At 46.9% G+C, this 20,688-nt stretch overlaps 3 pseudogenes; 1 reads left to right on the top strand and 2 right to left on the bottom strand.

The window, feature by feature from the left end:
- Positions 1–1,716: 1,716 nt before the first annotated feature.
- LOC119321591 lies at positions 1,717–10,131 on the bottom strand (annotated as a pseudogene).
- LOC119327057 lies at positions 5,269–5,407 on the top strand (annotated as a pseudogene).
- Positions 10,132–14,327: 4,196 nt separating the features above from the next.
- LOC119326615 lies at positions 14,328–17,073 on the bottom strand (annotated as a pseudogene).
- Between the last annotated feature and the right edge of the window lie 3,615 nt (positions 17,074–20,688).

Raw genomic sequence — 20,688 nt, forward strand, 5'->3', positions numbered from 1 at the left:
TGCTGCTTATTGATATCGATGATATGAGTATTACAAGAGTTGATCTACCACGAGATCGTAGAGGCTAAACCCTAGGAGCTAGCCTATGATGATTATGATTGTCTTGATCGTCCCTATATGGACCAAACCCTCCGGTTTATATAGACACCGGAGGGGGCTAGGGTTTACACAGAGTCGGTTACAAAAAAGGAAATCTAATATCCAGATCGCCAAGCTTGTCTTCCACGCAAAGGAGAGTCCCATACGGACACGAGACGAAGTCTTGAGTCTTGTATCTTCGTGGTCCAATAGTCCGGCCAAAGTATATAGTCCGGCTGTCCGGCTACCCCCTAATCCAGGACTCCCTCGCCAGCGTCGCCGCCTCTAGCGCCTCCCAATGCTGAACCGGCTCGGGTCATCGTCACACGAAGGCGCAATGATATCTCTCATCCCAAGGTGTATCGGGATGGCACAGTTCAATATGATCCCTATCATCGCCGTGCGTTCATGGTGGAGCCTGCATCTCATCATACTACTCCCTCTGAGCCAGCTTGGCGTGCTGCTATGGAGGCTGAGTTTGAGGCACTTCAGGCTAACAAAACGTGGATATTGGTACCCCGTCCACCTGGCACTAACATTGTTGGCAGCAAATGGATCTTCAAGACGAAGTTCAGTCCCGATGGTTCTGTTGATAAATACAAGGCACGGCTTGTGGCTCGAGGTTTCACACAGCAGTACAGTATAGATTATCATGATACCTTCAGTCCTGTGGTTAAACCAGTCACCGTTCGCCTGGTGCTTGCTCTTGTTGTCTCTCGTGGTTGGTGCCTTCGTCAGATTGATGTGAGTAATGCCTTCTTTCATGGTTTCTATCTGAGGAAGTGTATATGCAGTAGCCCCCCGGTTTTGAGGATTCACGGTACCCTCGGCATGTTTGCAAGCTGCAGCGTGCTCTCTATGGTCTCAAACAATCGCCTCATGCCTGGTATGCCCATTTGAGTGACAAGCTTCATCAGCTCGGTTTTGTTGCTAGCAAGGCCGATACCTCTCTGTTCATCTTTGATCATCATGGAGTTATTATATATTTGCTTGTCTATGTTGACGATATTGTTTTGGCTGGGTCCTCTTCGGCTGCTGTTGAGAAACTGGTTACCGATCTTTCTGGTTCTTTTCCTGTCACAGACCTTGGGCGCCTGGAGTATTTTCTTGGTACTGAGGCCACTTATAATTCTGAGGGTCTGGTCTTGTCGCAGCACAAATATGCTCTTGATCTCTTGCACCGGGTCAACATGGAGCAATGTCGGTCTGTTACTACTCCCATGTCTACTTCCGACAAAATGTCTCGAGATCAAGGCCAGCCGTTGAGCTCTGAGGATGTTTTCAAGTACAGGAGTCTTGTTGGGCGTCTCCAGTACCTCATTCTGACACGTCCTGACTTGTCCTTTGTTGTTAACAAGGTGTGCCAATACTTGTCGCAGCCTACTACCGCTCACTATGAGGCAGTGAAGCGAATTCTTCGCTATATCGGAGGTACTGTGTCTACTGGCTTGCGTTTCCGGCGCTCCCCTTCTATGGGACTGAGTATTTTCACTGATGCCGGTTGGGCGGGCTGTCCTGATGATCGTCGGTCTACGGGCGGTTTTGCCATTTTTCTTGGCTCCAACCTCGTCTCTTGGAGTTCTCGCAAGCAACCCACAGTTTCTCGTTCTAGCACCGAGGCAGAATACAAGGCTTTAGCTAATGGTACTGCTGAGGCTGAATGATAACACATTGGTTCAGCCAAAACACTGAGAGTAAGGAAGGCGCACGCTGAAAGGGCCACTTGATAGACATGCATCGACCATAGGACCATAGTGCCTTCGGAACTAGTAGTACTATTCTTCTTTTCTGGCAGGGAGAACATCGCGACGCCCTCTGATCTGCAAAAGGCAGTACGTTGTCATCCCTGGTAGTAGTTGTAGTATAATCGAATATCAGAAAATTAAAGGAGGAGGGGGGCAGCGTTACCTCGCATCCTTTGTGTCTCAGACCATCCAGCGTGCTGTCATTCGAATAATGTTCTACACGATCCACTGATACGAACCTGAGTTTTGGAAGGTGCAGTAATCCATCAGGGATTCCTTCCCCATGCTGGCAATCTGTAAATAACAGGTGTGATAGCTTTGGCATTGTCCCAACCTCCATCCTCCACTTGTTAACAGAACAGTTCTCAAGTTGTAACTCTTGCAGACGAGGGAACCCTTGGGCACCAAAGGACATTGTTCCCAGTCTATAAGCGTGCAACTCCAGCACCACCAAGACAAGGAAGCTTCTCCAGGATCGGCATCGGATCTTTTTCATTTTCATCGTCAGAAAGCCACATATGAAGCTCCCGTAGGGTTTTTGGAATTTGCACAAGCCTTGGCAGAGGAATTCTTCTAACATGTACATGTCTTAGAGTAGGTGTATATCCCAGAGGGAGCTTGATACATCTAAATCTGGTACATCTATAGTTTGCAGATAAAGTAGTTTTCTGATTGAAGAAGGAACCATCACGTGTTCACATCCTATCAACCTCAGGTGTGGTAGGTGAATGCACCTACCAATTACCTCCCAAAAATTCTTTAGGCTGGAGTACTCAACATGAATAACTCTTAGCAATCTCAGCTCAGGAAAAGTTTCTGATGAAAGCCCAAAGTCAAACAACGTTCTGAGATTAGGTGATGCCTGTAAGATCTGCTCACTTGAATCTTGAATAGAACACCGATAGGATATCAAGCTCTGAAACGATGATGCTCCAACCTGTCCTGTTCATTAGAAATAAGCTGCATACTTAGCCACTCTCAGATTTTTTGAGAAGTTTGGAGCTTATTTTGAGCTCCAATGAAAACAAGCTGCATCCCAGGCCGGATTTCGTTCTGCGACATTCTGCTAACACTTTAGTACTACGATTTGTTTCATGCAACGAACATAAATTCATTCTACTTTTTACCAGTATACAATTGTGACTATTTGGCAATATTTTTACTACCGCAAACTCAGTTTTGAAACACAGGTGCGCTCTTAACTTTAATTTAATTCTTCTAAAAAGGAGGTGGGATTTGAGCCATGAACTGCCTCAGGTGTGATTTATAAAATAACTCATGTTTTTTTCTTTTGAAAAGGCTCGCCTGACAATGTGACAACAAAAGAAAAATGTAAAAATACGCTCACACAAAAAATTGGTCATAGAAACACACCCACGGGCAGTAAAATTCCAACAAAATGAATTACTGATCGGATGATGATAATATTGTGAAATACATTGCTATAAAGTTATAATTTGTGTAGACAGTCTTTCCATCCATGGGGTATAATAAGTTATTCTACATGCAGCCCCAAAATAGCATACCTATATAAAGGAATCGATATATTTAAGAAAATTGTGTATCAATTGAAAAGATGAGAAGAAGCTAGCCTCACCTGTACTAGCTTTGTCGATGACATCAATGAAACCGCCTCGTGTTGCTTCTTCTACACACCAATCACGTAAGATATCATGAACCCTTATTTTGTCAATCCATCCATATATATCATTTGTTTCAACAACTTGTACCAAGCTTCTTTGAGCCAAGAGTGGCTAAGTATGCCTTGGAGTATGTGGAATAAAACTTTCTGCAATCCATAAGTTCATAAGATCTGACACAGATATTATGAAATCCTCAGGAAAAGCAGCAAGATAGAGAAAACAAGATCTTAAATGGTGATTTGGTAGGTCCTTGTAACTACGAGCTATTATGTCTCGCATCATCTGTGTCCCCTTGCTTGATGGCCAGCACAGTAACACATCGGACCATGCTTGTGTGTTGAGATTCTTTGATACATAACCCCCTAAAACTGCAAGTGCGAGTGGTAATCCGCCACATTTTCTTGTAAGCTTTCTTCCCAGTTCTTCATATTTATCCAGATCACGTATGCCTGATATTCTGTGTGAAGGTAAAGCTTTGCCACTAAAAGGCAACAGACTTTTCTCTTCATCTAAACACCTTAAAGGATGAACATGGGTTGGCAACATCTTCTTTCCTTGTAGTTAGCAGTATTCTACTACAGTTAGCTGCGTCTGGAAAGGCCTTAAATGTTCTATTTAGTTGCTCCCATGTGTCTGTTTCCCACACATCATCGAGAACTAGCAAGTATCTTTTCTGGATGAGGTTGTCATGGATCTTCTTTGCCACTTCATACTCATCCGTTGCATCAATGTTTCTAGACTGACCCTCGGCACTAGGTATTTGCTTCACAATTTCTTTTAGTAAATCAATGACCTTGAACTTTTGAGATACTGTAACCCAAACAAGTGCATCAAAGTGTTGTTTGACTTGAGATGAAGTGTATACTTTCCTAGAAAGTGTTGTTTTTCCTGCCCTGCCCATGGCAACTATGGAGACAACACTAAGCATTGTTTCTCCCTCAACTAATTTATCCACTATTTCTTTGTACTCGTCCTCAAAACCAACCATTTTAAGATCATCCTTGCAGTGTTGGTGTATAAGGCCATAATCTTCTACAGAATCATCGACGACATTGTTAAACGTACGTGCCAAGGAGGCCTTGATCCCTTGGCGCACCGCAGGTAGTTAGGCTGTTAGGATCGGTCTTATCTCTCTATAACCTCCTAGTCTATCTCTTGTGGTACAAGTTGTAATATGAACAAACTTCTGTACGCGATCAGGGAGTCGCGTCCCTGCTATATAACACGTAGCCGTCGCCCAGAACGGGTACGACGTTCCAACCATCGTGTTTCACATGGTATACAGAGCCTAACTCCTCCATCGCATCTAGTCACCATAAAAGCTTCTGCCATGGCTTCGTCCTCCACCACCAACCCTGGTCTTTCTGGCCAGATCACCGATAAGCTTACCCGCACCAACTTCATCCTCTGGCAGAAACAGATCATGCCTCAGCTTCGTGGTGCAGGCGTCTTTGGCTATGTGGACGGCAGCACGCCGGAGGCACCCAAGGTCATCGTCAACAAGGACAAAGACGGGAAGGAGGTCATCACACCCAATCCCCTTCATCTGATCTGGTTCCGGGAAGATCAGCAGGTACTAGGTTATCTTCTTAATAATCTATCCAAGGAGGTGCTCGTGCAGGTGACTTCGATCGCCCATGCCCATGAGCTGTGGACAGCGGTGGCGAACATGTTTTCGTCCCAATCGCTGTCACGCATCAACAACATCCGCGTCGCACTGTCCAACGCACAGAAGGGGACCCAGTCCGTCGCGACGTGTTCACATGCGCTCCCTCGCCGACGAGCTGGCCGCGGCGGGCAAGCCTCTCGGAGATGACGAGCTCATCTCCTACATCCTCGTCGGCTTGGACATGGAGTATCAGCCTCTCGTCTCCGCCCTCGATGCCCGCACCTCGCCTGTCACCCTCGACGAACTGTATGCTCAGATAAGTAACTTCGATCAGAGGGTGGCCTTGTTCCAGGGTACAAACGGCAGCTTCAAGTCTTCTGCCAACGCGGCCATGCGTGGCCGCAATGGTGGCTCATGCTACCGCGGACCGCCGCGTGGGAAGGGCAAGAGCAGCGGAGGCACCAACTACAACAACTCCCGCACTGATGCTCCTCATTGGAACAACAGCAATAGCAGCGGTCAACCCTCCTCCAACAACAACAGGGGCCGCCACAACAACTCCACCAAGCGCCCTGACGCCGTCTGTTGTCAGATCTGCGGCAAACTTGGCCATTCGGCCAAGGACTGCTGGTACAGATTTGATGAAGATGAAGATTCATCTCAAGATGAGAAGATGGCGCATGTAGCAGATGGATCATACGGCGTGGACACAAACTGGTATGTGGATAGTGGAGCCACGAACCACATCACCGGTGAACTCGAGAAGGTGACCATGCAGGAAAAGTACCGTGGGCAAGATCACATCCACACTGCTAGTGGAGAAGGTATGAAGATTAGTCACATTGGTCATTCAATTATTAGAACCCCTCGTAGAAAAATTCACCTTCAATTTTTTTTGCATGTTCCTAGTGCTTCAATGAATCTTCTCTCCGTTCATCGCCATTAATAATCATGTATTCCTTGAATTTCACCCCTTCTTCTTTTTGATCAAGGATCTGGCAACGAGGAAGGTGATGTATCGAGGTAGATGTGTTCATGGGCTTTACCCGTTGATTCCGGAGATTCGAAGATTCAATAAACAAGTTTTTAGTGCCACCAAACTATCATCTACACGGTGGCATGGTCGCTTAGTACATGCATCTTTTCTTTATTTGAGAAATTGCTTAGGAAAAATAAGCTCCCATTTGTTCGAGAGCGCAATGTTGAAAAAAATTGTGATTCATGCCAGAGAGCCAAAAGTCATCAACTACCTTACCCCGTATCTACTAGTATTTCTACCAAACCCTTGCAACTCATTTTTTTCTGATGTTTGGGGTCCTGCACCCTCCTCTATTGGTAGACATACATACTACGTGAGTTTCATTGATGACTATAGCAAATAATCATGGATCTATCGTCTAAAGAAAAGATCCGATGTGTTTCAAGTCTTTAAAAACTTTGAAGCTCTTGTTGAGCGAAAATTCGATAGCAAAATCATAGTCGTCCAGTCTGACTGGGGTGGGGAGTATGAGAAAATCAACTCCTTCTTTCAAGAACTTGGTATATCTCACCATATCTCTTGTCCTCACACTCACCAACAAAAAAGGTCTGCAGAACGCAAACACAGAGACATGGTAGAGGTTGGTCTTGCTCTTTTGGCTGGCGCATCTATGCCCCTCAAATTTTGGGATGAGGCATTTCTCACCGCCGTCCATCTTGTCAACATACTGCCTAGTCGTGTCATAAATAATGAGACTCCAACTGAAAGGCTTCTTCAAGTTAAGCCAGACTACACAACTCTCCGTGTGTTTGGATGTGCCCGTTGGCCCAATCTTAGGCATACAACAATCACAAGCTCATATTCCGCTCAAAACAGTGTGCCTTCATCCGTTATAGTGCTCTTCACAAAGGGGTGAAGTGTCCTGACATATCCATCGGATGTGTCTATATCTCCCGTGACGTCGTGTTCGACGAAACAAAATTCCCCTTTGCTGATCTCCATCCAAACGCTGGTGCCCTACTTCGCAAAGAAATCCTACTCTTGCCATCTCATCTTACCGGTCTTAAGCATGGGGAAAATAATTGTGATGATTCTTTGTTGACTAATCCTTATAACCGTGTGCATGAGCATTGTGATGGTGCAGATACATCCCAGGAAAAATATGGAGAAGAAACTACTGAAAATGGTGAAGAAACAGCCCTAAACAGGCATGATTTCATGTGTCCCTGCGTTGAGGGGCATATCTCCCTCGGGATCAGGGCAGCAGCAGCGCGGCAACCAATCTTCCTCGGGATCGGCGCGACTGCAGGACGACAGCGCCACAGAAACCGCGTCGCCCGCGTCGTCTTCTGTCAGGCGCGGTACTGCCGACTTGGCGGGCGACACGCGGCCTGGTGTAGCTCACTCGGGCCCGGCATCTGGCCTGCACCAATAATCAGCACCCACGCGGCCCAGTGCGGCTCGCTGGCCCACTAGTTGGCCCTGCCACTACACCCGGCGCCCGCGGTCCAGCGCGAATCCGACAGGCGGTCGATCCGATGCTTCTACTGACGCAGGCGTGCAATCCGGCGCAGCTCCAACCAGGCCCACGCCATCATTGCCGCATCATGGGCCTGCTGCAGACTTGGGATACAGCGCGGGGTCTTCTGTGCCGTCTTCCTCCACTCCGCCAACTGCAGATGCCGCAGAAAATCCTGCTGCACCGGGGGAATCTGCCTCGGGATCGTTGGGGTCTCCAGCTGTTGGATCTTCTGCGCCTCCAGCTGCTGGATCTTCTGCGCCAGCTCCTCTTCAGCCACGTACACTTCTTGAGAAAGGGGTAATCCAGCCTATCAATTACAAGCATGTAACCAAATTTGGTCTAGCATGCTCTACAGGAGAACCAAACTCTCTCGGTGAAGCACTTGGAGATGCTCGTTGGAAGAAGGCCATGGAGGAAGAATACATGGCACTTCAGAAAAATAGAACTTGGCACCTGGTTCCGACACCATGAGGTAAAAATTTAATTGACTGTAAGTGGGTCTACAGGATTAATAGAAAATCCGATGGAACCATAGACCGCTATAAAGCAAGACTTGTTGCCAAAGGTTTTAAGCAACAGTATGGCATAAACTATGAGGACACCTTTAGTCCCATTGTTAAAGCTGTTATTATCTGTCTTGTCCTATCTACTGTTGTTTCCAGAGGGTGGAGTCTTAGACAGCTAGATGTGCAGAACGCGTCTCTTCATGGTTTTCTAGAGGAGGAAGTGTATATGAAACAAACTCCTGGGTTCGTCGACAAAAACTCACCCTTCCACGTATGTAAGCTTGATAAAGCCCTTTATGGATTGAAGCAGACTCCTAGGGCGTGGTATTCACGTCTCAGTCAGAAACTGCAAGCACTTGGTTTTGTCTCCTCCAAGTCTGATACGTTACTGTTTATTTTTAACAAGTTCAATACATCCATATTTGTGCTCATTTATGTTGATGATATTATTGTCACAAGTTCATCTGATGAGGCAGTGACAGGACTATTGAAGGATTTGAGTGTTGAGTTTGCTCTCAAGGATCTGGGAGATTTACACTTCTTCTTAGGTATTAAAGTAAAGAAGCTTGGAGTTAGTCTGCATCTCTCCCAGGAAAAATATGCTGCTGATTTGGTAAGAAGAGTTGGTCTGAAAGAGTGTAAACCTTCACCAACTCCCTTGTCTAGCACAGAAAAATTGTCCCTTGTAGAAGGAAATCCACCGAGTCAAGATGACAGCACAAGGTACAGAAGCTTAGTTGGAGCACTTCAGTACCTCACTCTAACAAGGCCTGATATCTCCTTTGTTGTTAATAAAGTGTGCCAATTCCTTCATGCACCCACCACAGTTCACTGGGCTGCTGCCAAGCGTATAGTGAGATATATCAAAAATACCATGAGCGTTGGTCTCACTTTCAGCAGGTCTTCATCTACTCTTGTTAGTGCTTTTTCTGACTCTGATTGGGTAGGTTGTTTGGATGACAGACGCTCCACTGGTGGGTTTGCTGTATTCTTTGGACCCAATCTCATATCTTGATGTGCAAAGAAATAAGCTACTGTGTCAAGATCAAGTACGGAAGCTGAATACAAGGCACTTGCTAATGCTACAGCACAGATCATTTGGGTTCAGTCCATGCTAAAGGAACTTGGTGTGAAATGCACCCAGGCCCCATGCTTATGGTGTGACAATTTGGGTGCAACATATTTATCTGCTGACCCGGTCTTTCATGCACGAACAAAGCACATTGAGATAGATTTTCATTTTGTCAGAGAAAGAATTGCTAATAGACAATTGGAGATTCGTTTTGTGCACTCCAGATACCAGGTCACAGATGGTTTCACCAAGGCGCTGCCCACAAGGAACTTTGAAGAATTCAAGCGTAATCTCAACTTACAAAGTTGTGATTAAGGAAGGGTGTAAACGTACGGGCCAAGGAGGCCTTGATCCCTTGGCGCGCCGCAGCTAGCTAGGCTGTTAGGATTCGGTCTTATCTCTCCGTAACCTCCTAGTCTATCTCTTGTGGTACAAGTTGTAATCTGAACAAACTTTTGTACGCGATCAGGGAGTCGCGACCCTGCTATATAACATGTAGCCGTCGCCCAGAACAGGGTACGACGTTCCAACCACCGTGTTTCACAGACATGACTATCCAAATCAATTTTCAAGTGTTCTATGCTCTGAAATATCTCACTAAGCTTCCGTATTACATGCTGAATTTCAATACCAACTTTATGGAGGGCAGTCAAGCCAGCTGGTAAGCGAGCTGCGAGCATACCTTGAAATTGCACCCATGAATCCCTTCTTAATCATGTTTCTCTTCTTGATGTAATCTGCAGCTTCTATGACATTCTCGGCCTCATATGCAGCATCTCTAATCTGGCTCACCAAGATAGCAACTGTTGCCTTTCCAGATCTTCGTTTGCTCTCGGCGTCTCTAAGGTAGCCCTGCAGCCGGAACAATTCACGTTTCAAGGAGTTCACTTCATGGGTGCCCCCCGTAAGAAACTAGTCTCCTGAAAGGCAAGATTGTTCACGTTCCCAAGAACGGCGCTAACAGCGGTCTCAGCCATTGTCCACTCGAACAAAAAGTTCAAAAGCTTCCAGCTAGCTAGCGAACGACCTGCCTAGAGCGAGAAGAAAGCGGGTGAGATAAGACAGCTAGAGAGAGACTCACCAAGGGGATCGAGCGAGATGGCGCGCTCTGCCTTCTCCACTGTAGTGCGCAGCTCCGCTTAGCTGGTCCGTCCAACGGCTTCCGCCGAGGAGGAGATCGCTGGGGGCCGGCAGCGTATGTGGTTTAGAGACAGGGGCTCCACAAGGTGCTGCCAGTCAGTGAACAAGGCTTAGGGCATCTCCAGCCGTTGGCCCTTCAGGGGGCGTCTAAAAGCGCCGCCTGGGGGTGAGCCGGCGCAAAAAATGACCCTGAGCGAGTCGGTCCCCAGCCGTCGGCCCCCAGGCGCGTATTAAAAAAAAAAGAAGGGCCGTTTGGCGAAGTTATAATAAAAAGTAGTTAAATTTCGGCTAAACATGGAAATTTCGGCGAAATTCGCGCATTTTCATTACATTAACCTAATCTAAAAAAGAAAGGGGCTGAAGTCGTCGCCACCATCGTCGTCGTCGGCCTTCTCCTCCTTGACGCGGGCGCCCCTGCTGGACCCGGCGTCGCCATGGCGGACTGGCGGCGGCACGTCGTTGTCGTCGTCGTCGCTGTCGCATAGGACGACGACCCCGTCTTCATTGCGGCCGCGTCGGCGCTCCTCGAAGCGGCGCAGGGCGGCTCGCTGGCGCTCCTTCACCTTCTCCCGGCGCGCCTTCTCCATCGCAATGGAGTCCTGGCGCGCCCATTCTAGGACCGCGTCGTCGTCGTCGAACTCCGCCTTCACCGGCGCCAGCCCCGGCTCCGTCTTTGGCTTGACGAAGCGCGGAGGAGCCGACGAGGAGGAGGCGCGCCAGCCGCCCTCGTTGATGACGATGCCGGCGCTGCGAGTGCGCCGGCCGAGCGGCGACTCCGCCGCGGGCTCGGCCTTGACGCCGAGCAGGGCCGGAGTGCCGGAGGAGTGCGATGAGTATCGGGAGGAGGAAGTGGAGGAGGAGGACCCGAACCTCCTTGGCGCCCATGGCCCGACGCGTCGGTGCTGCGCCGGGGGTACGCCAACGGTGGGTCGTTGCCGCCCTCGAGGTACGTGAGCACGCCCTCGAGTGTGCGGCCGGGGACGCCCCACCAGAGGTGGCGCCCCTCGCTGTTCTGCCGGCCGCCGACCACCGGCGCGCCGTTGGTGGACGCCAATCGCTGCAGCTGGCGGCGCTCGAAATACGCCGCCCAGGCCGTGTGGTTGTCGGCGGCGTACTGGGGGAGGGAGAGTTGGGCGTCGGTGAGGGACGCGCGCACGATCTCGACCTCCTCGGCGAAGTATTTCGGCTTCGCCACGGCGTCGGGCAACGGGGGAATGGGCACTCCCCCGGCGCTGAGTCTCCACCCCGTTGGCCCGGCGCGCATGTCCGGCGGCGCCGGGATGTTCGCCTGGAACATGAGCCAGGACTCCTATTCGCGGAGCGAACGGAGGCCGAAGCCGTTGGCCACCGCCTCGTCTCCGGGGAAGCGTTCTGCCATGGCGACGGCGGGGCTGGGCGGGCTCGGGAGAGGTAGAGGGAGGGGCTGGGGGGCGGCGCTCGGGAGAGGCAAGGAGAGGGAGGGGCTGGACGGCGGCGAGGGGCGGGGCTGGTGTGGGCACAGGCGAGTGGAGGCCGCCAGCTTTTATAGCCGGGCCGCGCCAGTGTGTACGCGTGCGAGGGAGAGGAGGCGTCGGCGCGCCACCCCGTGAAGCGCCGCCCATGAGGAATCAATGGCAAGGCTGACCGGCGGCAAGCTTGCCATTGATTCCCCGCGGGAACCGAGGCCGTTGGGGGAAGACGAGGCGCCGAGTCGCTGACGCGGCTGGCCCGCGTCTTTTTCGCGCCAAAACAGCTCGCCCCGGCGCCCCCGGGCGCCCCCCAGCGCGCCGGGTTCGGGCTGGGTCCGCCGGCGCTGTTTTCGGCCCAAGCCGGCGAAAATCGGGCTCCTGGGGGCGCGACTGGGCCGTTTTCTCGGCGCCGGCGCGAAAAAATCGCCTGGGAAGGCCTTTCTGGAGGCGCGGCTGGAGATGCCCTTAGGAGTTAGGAAGGAGGCTTTGGAGGTACGGCCATATCAACGCGTGTAGTAAATCCAAAGTCCAAAATGCATGAAAGAAGATTCCGGCAACCTGGGGGTTGACTGGAAGATGACGACGAGGAACCGGTAGTGATGTTTTTTTTTTTTGAGAAATTAACCGGTAGTATTTTCTTTGTTGATTGTTTTTTGAGGTAGCTACCGGTTTATTCCAAGCGGTGAAATGAACCGGTAGTGATGTATGCCCACCTCTCGTTTCCACTTGGCTGGATCAGATGGGCCGCTAATTTGTTCCGTACTTGGAAGGATTCATGAAACCTTCTTCGTAAGGCCGAGTGGGAAATCGCTCTCGGTTTGAGATGGACGGCTGGATGTGCCTGTGCATGCATTAAACGGGAAAATTACTCAAAAACTACTCGCAGCCCTTGCCCAATATATACTGATCGAAAATCAAAATATATATATATATATATATATATATATATATATATATATATACTGATCGACATTGGCCAGCAGAGCTAAACCACTATCCAAGCTCTGGCTGGTAACGCGGAAGCTGCATGCTTAATCGATGTCTAGCAACCCACGTGTGCCATGACGGCATTCATGCCGTGTAGCACGTACAAGTCGCCGGATCAATCGCCGGATGTGACTGTATAAATCTGCGTCCGTAAATTAATACTGTATTTAGCTGGACCTGGGGAATTAACGCTGCGGTATCAGGGTGACATGCATTCCATGTCACTGTGTCCATCAATGCCCATGAGTTTCTTCCTCTGCCACGGTCTCAGCCATTGTCCACTCGAACAAAAAGTACATGACAGACCTCTGCCGCCAGTACCGCGAGCTTGTGGAGGTAGAGCGGGCCGTCAATGGGGAGGTCATCGTCATCTCAGAAACAGGTGGTCTGCATAGATGTTCAGTCTCCACTCTCCAGAGAACTCCGTGTTTTCGCTGTTCTCTGAATCTGAGGCAGTGTTTTCGCTTTCTAAGAAATACTGAAGCTGATGCAGTGACAAAAGTTCAGGATATGGATCATGAATTCATGATGTCTTTATTTCGGCCCTGCTGGTGATGTGAAATTGTGTATTCACTCTCGTAAAAAATACTGAGTTGGGGTGCTTATATTAACACAGGATCCGTTTTCGACAGAAGATCTCTGCACAATTTTTTTTCCAGAGAAGTACGCTTCAGATTGTTTACCACGTTGTTTTTCTGTGAATCTGAGGCGGTGTTTTCGCTTTCTAAGAAACACTGAAGCTGATGCAGTAACAAAAGTTCAGGATATGGATGATGATGCCATCGTTTCTGCCTTCTAGTGATGTGCAATGGTGTATTCACTCCCGTAAAGTAAATACTGCAGTCAGGATGCTTATATTAACAGACGACTCAGTTTCTGATAAACCCAGAGGCATGTGTTCCTCTGTTCTGAAATTATATATGCACTAACATGCCAAACTGGTACCAAGACTGTCTGTCATTCAAACAGTGGCACTTGCCATCTTAACCGACGCCTCATTCGATACAAATACCAGCTATGATACGATATCATGACACCAGGCAAAATCTGATGAGAAAATGAGAGAGTTCATTTATTGTGCCTAGAGAAGACGAGAAACATGAGCTAATAATATTACAATGATTAGGGATACATACGGCATTTTGCGAATTGCCTTAATCCAAATCCAAGAACGGTACCAAGCATTTAGTGCAAAACACTCAACAGTCACACTCACATTCTCTGAATCAAATAGACAGAAAGACGATCATTGAAGGGGCCGCATAATAGACCGTCTGATATATAGTAGAAGTTGTGAGATACGTTCCTCTGGCAAGAGAGGATAGCCAAACCATACTGCCTTCACATAAAGGCAAAGTCCCACTCATTATTTATTGTGACCTGCAAAACGAAGTGTGATGTCATCCTTGGTAGTAATAATAAAATCGAATCAAAGAGAATCAATGGGAGGGGTAAACGAGGGAGGAGGGGGGCAGTTTTACCTCGCATCCTTTCTGCTTCAGCCCTACCACCGTGGTGTCACTCGAAGGATCTCCTCTCACATGCAGTGATACGAACTTGAGGGACGGAAGGTGCAGTAATCCATCCGGGATTTCTTTGATAAGCCAGCAATATTTTAATACCATGTGGGATAGCTTTGGCATTGTCCCAACCTCCATCATCCACTTGTCAAAGAAACATTCATCAAGGTGTAACTCTACGAGGGAACCCTTGGGCACCAAAGGACACTGTTCCGGGTCTATAACTATTCAGCTCCAGCACCATAAGACAGGGAAGCATCTCCAGGATCGGCATCGGGTCTTTTCCAAATTCATCATCAGCAGGCCACATACGAAGCTCCCGTAGGGTTTGTGGAATTTGCACAGTCCTTGGCAGAGAAATCTTAAAAAGAGCTACATATCTTAGAGTAGATATATCCCAGAGGGAGCTTGATACATATGAATCTGGTGCATGTATACTCTGCAGGTAAAGGAGTTTCCTGATTGAAGAAGGAATCTTCACTTCTCCACATCTACTCACGGTGAGGTGTCGTAGGTGAATGCACCCACAAATTACCTCCGAGAAATTCTTTAGGGTCGAGTTCTCAACATGAAGAACTCTTAGGAACCTTAGCGCAGGAAAATATACCAACGAAAGTTCAAAACCAAACAAAGCTCTGAGATTACGTGATGCCTGCAAGATCTGTCCACTCAAGTTTTGGAAAGAAGAACGATAGAATATCTGGTTATGAGATGATGATGCACCAACCTGTCCTGCATTTCATTAGAGTCCATATATATGTCAGCAAAATGCCACACACACACACACACACACACACACACACACACACACACACACACACACACCCTCATTATATGAGTAATTAATATATTTCAGAAACTGCATACAAATAAAAGAGACGAGGGGAAGGTAGCTCACCACTAGTAGTTTCACTGATGACATCAAGGAAACTATCCTGTGTTGCTTCTTCTATGCACCAGTCACGCAGGATATCATGAATCCTTATATCTTCAATCCGTCCATGTATACTGCTTGTTTTGACAACTTGCACAAAGCTTCTTTGAGCCAACTCACTTACATACATATGAGCCGTTTTCTCTAAGGTATGCTTAGGTGTATGTGGAATGAAGCCTTCTGCTATCCATAGATTAATAAGATCCGGCACAGATATTATGTAATCCTCGGGAAAAGCAGCAAGATAGAGCAAACAAGATCGTAAATAGTGATTTGGTAGGTCCTTGTAACTGCGAGCTATTATGCCTCGCATCTTCTCTGTGTCCTCGGTTGATGGCCAACACAGTAGTACATCGGACCACGTTTGTGTGTTGAGATTCTTTTATAGATAACCACCTAAAACCGCAAGTGCAAGTGGTAATCCATCACATTTCCTTGCAAGCTTTCTTCCGAGTTATTCATATTTATCCAGATCACGTATGCCTGATATCCTGTATGAAGGTAAAGCTTTGCTACTAAAAAGCAACCAACTTTTCTCTTCATCTAAACTCTTCAAAGCATGAACATGGGTTGGCATTTCAACATGATTGGCAACATCTCCTTTTCTTGTGGTTAGCAGTACTCTACTACAGTTAGCTGCATCTGGAAAGGCCTTAATTGTTCTATTTATTTTCTCCCATGTGTCTGTTTCCCACACATCATCGAGTACTAGCAGGTATCTTTTCTGGATGAGGATATCATGGATCTTCTTTCCCACCTCATACTCATTCATGTCATCAATTTTTGGAGAGTCATCTCCGTCACTCAGTATTTGCTTCAAAATCTCCTTTAGTAAATCAATGACCTTGAGCTTTTGAGATACAGTTACCCAAACAAGTGACTCAAAGTGTTGTTTCACTGCAGATGAAGTGTATACTTTTCTAGCAAGTGTTGTCTTTCCTGCCCCACCCATTGCAACTATGGAGACAACACTAAGCATATTTTCTCCCTCAACTAATTTATCCACTATTTCCTTGTACTCGTCCTCAAAACCAACCATTATAACATCATCCTTGCAGTGCTGGTGCATAAGGCCATCATAATCTTCTACAGCATCATCCAGAACCTGATTATCCAAATCAATTTTCAAGCGGTCTATGCTCTGAAATATCTCACTAAGCTTCCTTCTTACACGCTGAATTTCAATACCAATTTTATGAAGGGTATTCAAGTCACTCGGTAAGCGAGCATACCTTGAAATTGCTCCCATGAAGCCCTTCTTGATCATGCTTCTCTTCTTCATATAATCTGCAGCTTCGATGACATTCTCAGCCTCATATGCAGCATCCCTGATCTGGCTCAACAAGATAGCAACTGTTTCAATTCCAGATCTACGTTTGCTCTCGGCGTCTCTAAGGTAGCCCTGCAGCCTGATCAGCTCATCTTTCAAGAAGGCCACTTCAAGTGTGACCCCGCACCATGGTTTTCAATTTCAGTGAGATTCCGGTGAAATTCACTGAATTTCAGTAATTTCAGTAGGCACTGAAATATTACGTTTCAGTCAAAATATTTCAGCAATTTCAGTACAAAACCGGGGTTCAAATATTTTTCAAAATATATTTTTAATTTTTCAAAATTTTATTTGAATTCAAGTAAATATTTCAGTCATTTGGCTGAAATGGAAACTAAAATCACTGAAATTCACTGAATTTCGGTGATTTCGGTTGGCGCTGAAATTTTCATGAAACTGAAATTGAAAACCATGCCCCGCACAAGAAACTGGTCTCCTGAACTGCAAGACTACCCACGTTCCCAAGAACGGCGCTCACAGCAGACTGTGCCATTGTTCACTCTAACAGCAAGCAGGTTTCTAACCTCTTTTTAATTACCTTCCAGCTACGTACACTAGCAAACGACCTGACGGGAGCAAAAACAATGAGTGAGCAGGCCAGTTCAGCTCACATAGAGAGAGAGAGAGAGGGAGAGGGAGAGACAGAGAGATAGAGACTTGCCAGGGGGATTGAGCGCTGGAGCGTGATGCCTTCTCCACCTCAGTGTGCCGCTCCGCTCATCTGTTCCGTTGAGCGGCAGCTTGTGCAGACTGCAGAGAAGGGGATCACCGGCGGCCTTTGGTGTGTGGGCAGTTCAGGGGCACGGCCAGAACTTGCTGTGAGACAAGGCGGCCTCCCAGGGGACTTTGGATATTGGGCATATCAACACGTATGTTATGTGTAAAGTCCAAACTGCACATGCTTTCAGCAACTTGTACATTAACTAAGGCTCAAGTGTAGTGAATATATAACACAAATGTGAATGAGTCATGGTCATCGTCTCAAAAACTGTGGTGGTTGATTGGATCGAGTAGGCAAAGCATGTGATTCTCTGAATGGTTGAACAACGTACCCATCTTAATAAACAGGTTCTTGCAAGCCAAGACATTATGGTGGCTGATGGAGCAAGCTAACAAGCATGTGCTTTGGTGCTTTTAGAAACCCACCTTAATTAATTGTGGTCCAAACAACTAAGAGTTGACCGGCTGAATCTTATCTTACTATTACTACAGGCTCCACACTGATGCATAGTTAGAAATCTACCCGTTAGATGTGAGATCGATGTTTCTCAAAAAAAAAAAGATGTGAGATCGATGGATGGGTATTGGTGGCAATGTTGTGCAGGCAAATATGCTTCAGAGAGTAAAGCCCCCGTCCATTCCACACACAATCAAAGAAGAAAAAGTGATTCCACAAAGGAAACTCAAGAATGAAATGCTTGCTCTGTTGATGGAGTTAAATGGTTCTCATTGGGTTTCACCTGTCTGCGTGCCTTCGTTCAGTCAGCCCAACATCTTCGTCATCTGTAGAAAGATCCATGGTGAGCTTGTTCTGGTTAAAATGACAGGAACTCTTCCATTCTGAATCTTGAAGTAATATCCGAGAAGATTCCACAAGATCTTAGCAACCCAAACATAGAAGATAGTTATTTAAATTATTAGGACACCAATATGGTGAAGATGGAAACAAAGCTCTTGCAGATTTTATTCAGTCACCCATTTTCTTTATTAATTATGATGGTAATATCTCACGAAGAGTTATAACCCGCTCACTACATTTTCACTTGAAAGCAGCACAAGAAAAGGAGAAGAAACTGCTCAATGAAGTCCTGAAGCTGCAGTGCTGGTAAGTATCTCTTATCTGAACCAAAAACAAGGAATAAAAGAACAATCATGAAAGTTCGAGTGTCGCAGGTTATTATATTTACAGGACGGGGTACAGAGGCTTGAAGCAAAGGAATCTCAGCTACCAACATTTGTCTCCATATAATCTTGTATGTTGTGTGGGCAAATTTCAGCATGTTAACATCCAGAAGCTCAATGATGACAGATCTGTATTGTGAATGTGATTAATTGCCTGGAATGTTGCTGCGTGAAATCGAGCTGCATAGGGAGGGCTAAGATTTCGTGGAATCTTCAGTATATTTCACTCTTGCATATATTAGTGATAGTGCAAACCTTCTTTGTTATACAACATCTGTACACACACAGTCAAACAATGTTGCCCAGCCCACCTATTTCATCCCGTGGTTGCCCTGTGACACAATTGTAGAGGAAAATATTAGTAATTCTGAAAAATGTTCGGTATGCAACAGTAACAACTATAGTCTATGAGATTTAGTTTTCAACTGAATAAGCATTCCCACTGTAAACTGTATGGCGTACAGTGTGAAGTAGTAGGTTGGTACATGAGAAGTCAATGCATAGTTTCAAGTGTACATGATTCGTGTGTTTTAGAAACTCCTGCTCATAGAAAGATCAGAAGTTTGCCACGCTATAGCACTATGGCAGCAGATTTCACTTGACAACAGTTTGCAAATTAGCAATAGGCAGAAGGCCTATTAATAAATTGATGATTACCATATATTGTCGCTCATGTGGATTGTCTTCATCCTTGACATGGTGTAGTCGACTAGCCATCCTCACCATAGTAAGGTGTTCGCTGTCATCTCATTGCTGGGTTCCCGAATCCTTACATGAGTGAGTGATTGCTAGGATCAGTTAGCAGATCTAGTCAACAAGCAGAGTGACGACATGCAAGTAAACAAGCAAGAGGTGATTCGGATGATGAGGATGGCAATGTGGTGTTTGCAGATTGATTGCAAAAAGAGGCCGGAAATGCCAGAGGTTGTCAAAGTCTTGGAAGGCACCATAAACACGGAAAGCAACATAGATTATAAGTTTGTTGCAATGACTGCAGTGAACTTTGGCGTGGCAGGAGATGCATGCTCCTCAGCTCCACCTCTGGCTTCAGATGTATCAGGCCGCAGATGAAACGAGACTGTCCTGAGAAGATAGGCAACCAGATTATGTATAGGAGATATGTGCGGCCACACACAAAAAAACATGGTTTGTTGCATTTTATCAAATTACAGCAATCCGAAGCCCCTTACTATAGTTATTTTCATTCTTGTTATATATCCGCGACCTCTCCGCAGTAAAATAATACAGTATGTAAGAGGAAGTAGCTACCTGTGGGTTATTTGCCTTATTCAAAAACCTACAAATCCTTCTCTTGGGGAGGGGAAGACCCCAGAGCCCAGGTTTGGTGAGTGGTAACATTGTACTCCCTCTGTCCGGAAATACTTGTCATCAAAATGGATAAAAGGAGATGTATCTAGATGTATTTTAGTTCTAGATACGTCCCTTTTTATTTATTTTGATGACAAGTATTTTCGGACGGAGGGAGTAGTTCTGTTTGAACTGACCATCTTCATCTCACCCATAGCGTATCAGAATTGCAGAATATCCCAAGTTTGCAAACATTCATTTTACAGAAGAGATAAAAAGAACACTGTTCTGATCCTCTGCTCAGCTTCCCCTTGCACTGAAAAGCAAATTACTTTCAATTCAAAGCAGCTACTGTGAAACAGAGGAAGTGGATGCCTTCTTCTTTTACGGTTTCCCTATTTAACGAGAACTTGTTCCAGCATGTTATCCTTGTTGTTTCAAATCTCTGCATTATACATTGCATTGACACTTTGTTTCCTCCAGCCAGAGCTGTAAACTGCTCTGTTGTTTCTACACAAAACAACAAGCTTAAACCAAGATGTCATGTTGGTAAATCAATCAAGAGATGTAAAATCTTGTGTTTGGGCTCTAGGATTATGCTACATAGGTTCAGAAGAGGGGAATGAGAGTTCAGAGAGTGAAAAACCATATAGCTCCCTCCCCGTCCGTCCCCATGGGAATACTTGACATTCGCGGCACAGCACAGTTCGCACTTTCGCGATTTCATGCCGGCGCCTATCCCCGTCCGCCCCGGCGGCGCCAAAAAGCTCGCCGGCCACCAACGGTCTCCTCTGTACGATCTGGAGCTGGTTCCCTGCCCACTCCGCCCGGCAATAGGTTGAGGAGAAACGCGAACTGGGGGAACGGTAGGAATACGGCGGAGGCGGAGGAGGTGGAGGGGATCGCCGGCCGGTGGTTCTGCGGGTCGGCGAATGGCGAAGATGAGGAGGCCGCCGGCAGTGTTT

This window comes from Triticum dicoccoides, chromosome 6B (genome assembly GCF_002162155.2).
Source record: "Triticum dicoccoides isolate Atlit2015 ecotype Zavitan chromosome 6B, WEW_v2.0, whole genome shotgun sequence".
NCBI classification, from domain to species: domain Eukaryota; kingdom Viridiplantae; phylum Streptophyta; class Magnoliopsida; order Poales; family Poaceae; genus Triticum; species Triticum dicoccoides.